Genomic DNA, 4,765 nt, shown 5'->3' on the forward strand with positions numbered 1-4,765 from the left:
GAAGGGTCTGTAATGAGACTTGACAGATGGGCAACAGGACCCTTGACAGCTCGTCTTCCCACTGATTTGCTGCAGGATTCAGGAGACGCTTTGCCCATTGGTTTAATTTCACTTAGTAGATACTCTTTTCATTGAACTCAAGGTCATTATGAGTTAATCTCCTCGTTGAATGATGGAATAAAGAGGCAGACCAATTTGTATTTTATTCCTAAATCTATGTAGGACTAACATTATTTTTGAAAATATATTTCCAAAGGGACTTAGTTCCCCCCAAAGCTCTATTTCCAAAGACAGAGGAATAAAAAGAACATGGATTCCAGCATAGCAATTATTTGCTTGTAGACACGAGATACATACAAGGCCCAATGTCAGAAAATACCACTTAGGAAACCATACGGATGCTTATTTCCATGCTATAAACCATCTGTATTTCCTCTAGGTATTCCAAAAATCTTTAAAAAAAAATTTTTTTTTTAACGTTTATTTAGTTTTGAGACAGAGAGAGACACAGCATGAACGGGGGAGGGGCAGAGAGAGAGGGATTGGGTTGGTAGAAATTCAACCATAAAGAAAAGGCAAAAATACTTCCAGATCTCTAATCTACTTTGGTCCTCTGGATACACAGAAGTAAAAGCAAAAGTTTTACTAAAGTAATATGCAGTGTCTTTTGTTACCAGGCCCTTCCTGGAAGCAAGATGAATTACTAAACTTTTCTGAGTGAAAACTAAGTGAGCACTTCTCGTTGAACGTAGGCTCGGGCTGTTGTATCCTTCAGTTTTTGCAGTGGCTCTTAGCAGGTGGGCTTTAAGTAGGCTGCCTCCCTGAATGTAGCCATGAGGTGTTTTTCACCTGTGGAATTAATTCCAGGGCGTTCCCAGAGAAGAACTCACCTGGGTCGTGTGAAGGTCAAGCTGTGCTGGGTCAACCTCCACCGCCCAGGTGCCAGGGGCAAAGCATGTTTCTCTGACCAGACAAGGGAAGCTCAGGGCAGGCTCTGGATGGACTTGGGTGGAAACTTAGAGAAATGGAGAGGATGAGTGTCCAGGGCGCAGACTGGCAGAGGGCTGAGAGCAGGTGCCCACAGAGAGGATCCAGTCCTTCCATGTGAGGTCCAGGCACCTGCCCCTTGTACGGTGTCCACGTATGCTCCTTCTCACATGTGCCAGACATATTTTCTTTCTATTGCGTCCTGGTTTCCGGGCTGCTGTTCTTGAATAAAACTGGTCTGCTTACAGGGGAGCGGGCTGCTACATAAAGGGCAGTGGTGAGCCTTTCTTGGGTAAAAGAACCCTAAAGAGTTTCTGGTAAAGCTCCAGGGACTTGAGTAGGGGCTGAGGGCACCCTAAGCTCTGCTGACCCGGAGATGCCTCACCTCTCAAAACTTAAGTCTGCATCACCTGTAGCCATAATCACGGGTCTTTACATACATGAACAACAAAGAGCACTAGGCAATCCTAGCGTGGCATAAAATGGCCTATCTTTTCACCAAAATGTGGCCATCTGCAAACAAAGAAACACTGATGGGGTTGATCAGATGATCCAGCAGTTCAATGAATCCTTAAAAACCATGGATCTAAAAGAAAGAAGACCGGGGTGCAAGAACACTGTGGTTGAGGATTGTGATATGTTGTCCCTGGCTCCTCTGTAGGAAAAGCCAGTGACGATGCAGACGCCTGGAGACCACGATTTCTGGACGGAGGTTTTTCATGACATTCATACTATCTCATCGCGGCGTAAAGATCACAAATATCCAGGTTTCCCTTTGAGGGCGTTCCTGACCTACGGCCACATCTTCGCCTCTTCTGGGTGGTGATCTGGGCTCCGCTCCACAGAGGAGGCAGGGCAGCGACGTGGCTGGAATTCAGTCGGAAGGGAGAGACACAAAGAGGAGACAACACTGGTTACTTATTTCAGAGACGTAAGAGATCCCCCACATCTCCACACAGAAATTAAGGTGAATCAGGAAATGGATGGCGTTTTTCAAGTCACATGAAATCAGCGCCCCACGGTTCATCATTTTCACCAAGTGTTGGGCTAGGTTTCTCATATATTTTTTTTTTATTTACATTATGTGCATGGCTCATCAAAATCAGTCCAAGGAGAGCTCTCATTTTATCCTGAAAAGAAGAGAACTAAACAGTTTTGTTTTGAAATTATCACCTCTAGCTTTACGGTGCGATGAGAAGCAGCTTCATGTAGGTAGTTCTTCAATGAGGAATGACTTCTCAAAGAAAGAAAAAAAAAACCTCAGAAATTTCATTTGGAAAAAGGAAACATCTGTGGATTCTTTAAAATACTTTTCTTTGTGAAGAGCCTACTTCTGGAGCGGCTGGGTGGCTCAGTCGGTTGAGCGTCCGGCTCTTGGTTTCTGCCCTGGTCGTGATCTCACCGTTCATGAGTTTGGAGTTCATGAGTGTGGAGCCTGCTTGGAATTCTTCCTCTCTCCCTCTCTCTCTTCCCCTCCTCTGCTCTGTCTCAAAATAAACTTAAAAAAAAAAAAAAAAAAGAGCCTACCTCTGTGCTGGACCCCCGGCGAGGGTCTCACTTTCATCGCCTCCTATCTCCTTCATGCCAACAGAGGACACACTTACCAGCACGTTGGTTTAAGCTCCAGATGAAAAGACTAGCTCAGAGAAGTAAAGGAGCTTTCCCCAGGTAACAAGGTGAAATCACCAGCAGTGTGGGTCCATTTCACTTTAAACTAAGGATGCACTATCTCATTCTTATTATTAATTTGCTTGCAATTCATTATCATGAAATATACATATTCTAACTGCTTCCTTATAGCCCGTACATTGCATATAAAATCCACTCCCGCCCCACATACACATAAAGTTACATATTAAACATGATGCTATGATCCCTCCTGGGGTATGGTGTAGAAAGCTATTTTCTTCCCAGTGCTTAACTCTCTATATGCCAAGCATTTTTTTTTTAAAGTGTGCATGCCTTTAACTGTAATGACGTTGAGGCGCACTGACAAGGATTAGCTAAACACATGGGTCCTCATTTCTGCCTCCCTTTTTCCTGATGGCTGGGGGCTCTACAGGTCCCCTCACTCACTCAAAGGCTGCAAGGTCAGGCGTAAGGTAGTGTCGTCCCTCCGTTTCCGCCAACTCCCCAGGAGCAGAACAGCCAGGCTAGACCTTGCCCAGCCTCCTCCCAGGGAGGGCTCCAAGGCCCTTGTGCCACGTAGGCAGAAGAATCAATGGGAATGTTAGGAAGGAGCAAGTGTCCTGCGTGGCAAGCCCAGAAGGAAGTGTTAAGCTTTCCATTAAGTCTCCAGGAGCCAGGCAGCTGCCCTGCACCAGGCGGAGTGCCCCCAGCACAACTCAGGAAACAATCCTTCTTCAAAGAGGCCCTCCAACACTGACATTTCCTCTGGATGTCTTACAGGAAATCCGAGTGAGCCCTTGAGTACCCACAGTGAGAGAGAGAAACTGGAGATTTGGGGCTGGGTTGAGCTTCCACGGAAACCTTCAGAATTGCTTTTATGAAAAGCAATTCAGAATTATCTTTTATATAAAAAATATTTCTGGACTATAAAGACAAATCAATGTCACTTTGTATTTATTTCTATTGTCCTCCTCTTGGATCTGCGTGGCTACTGCGTGAGCCACGACGCCTCACAGCCAGGGATGTGTTCTTTGTTTTAGAGATGAGCTCACTGGCACAGTTAGGGCACACCGGGCCCTTCCGCCTCAGACAAATCCCGAGAACCAGACCCTGTAGCGGTTGCGTGAATATGGGCCATAGGGGCATCCTATGTCACTGCAGAGGGGACAGCGGTGGGAGCATTCATGCACTTCCTTATGCAAGGGAAACTTCAAAGCCACCTTCTGAGGCATCTGAGGCCGAGATCTGGATAAACAGGGCCCAGAGATACCGTTCCCCACCTCCATCCAGAGGGAAGAGTGACCCCCGACCCCTCTGGGTTCCAGACGGAAGTTTTGCAACAAAGTATCAAATTCTAGGCGTTTTGAAAAGTACTATGCTTTCCAGTCATGAATCTTTTCACTTTCACACTTGCTCCGCAAGGCCGAAAGATCCGACAAAAGTGCAACAAGTAACATTTGGTCCAGAATTGGACAAGTTGACTCTATCCATCCGAGGCTTTCTTTTCCGCGGGGCTCCCTGGGGACCCCCCTGACTTGCCTCCCTTGGTTGGTCGGATTTGTTCATTTCTCTAACTTCGTTCCACTGAAGTTCAGCCTAGCTAGCCGGGAGGTGCACCCTAAAATAGCTCCTCCAGGAACCCGAAGCAACCCTCGGTCTTTTAGCAGTTTCCAGCTCAGAGCACACATGTGGATGTCACACAAAACGAACAAAATCACAAACTCGGAGTCCTGGAGGCCCAGGCGGCCCCTGCCCACCCCCCCATATGGCCAGATTCGGCCGGGGGACGCGCACGTACCTGGAGATGAGGCCGGCAGGGTGGGCGCGCCACGTCTCGGGTCTCGGCCCGCGAGGTCTCCCGCCCTTTATACCTCCTCCCCCCACCCCCCCTCTGCCTCCAGGAGCCACGTCTCAGAGGCCGGATGGGGGGGCGGGGGAGCCACGGAAGGTCTCTGCGAGGCGGGGGAAAGGGAGTCACCGAAAAGTCAACGCTCGGGCGCACTCGCACCGGGGAGGAAGGAGTGGGGCCGCTGGGGTGCAGGGGGCAAGCGGGCGAGGAGGGGGTCCCGTCCCGGGAAGGGCAGCGGCGGGGGCGGGGCCCGGGGAGGTCAGGCGCGGGGTGGGGCGCTCGGGTTTCACCCGCGCGGGG

The 4,765-nt window shown here is 48.9% G+C and overlaps 1 non-coding gene across 1 annotated transcript; it reads right to left on the reverse strand.

Annotated features, from left to right (window-relative positions):
* Nucleotides 1-1,953: 1,953 nt before the first annotated feature.
* LOC125935902 (small nucleolar RNA SNORD123) lies at nucleotides 1,954-2,024 on the reverse strand. The gene has a single exon (XR_007461880.1). It is a non-coding gene; the product is annotated as a small nucleolar RNA SNORD123 (small nucleolar RNA).
* Between the last annotated feature and the right edge of the window lie 2,741 nt (nucleotides 2,025-4,765).

This window comes from Panthera uncia, assembly GCF_023721935.1.
Source record: "Panthera uncia isolate 11264 chromosome A1 unlocalized genomic scaffold, Puncia_PCG_1.0 HiC_scaffold_17, whole genome shotgun sequence".
NCBI lineage: Eukaryota > Metazoa > Chordata > Mammalia > Carnivora > Felidae > Panthera > Panthera uncia.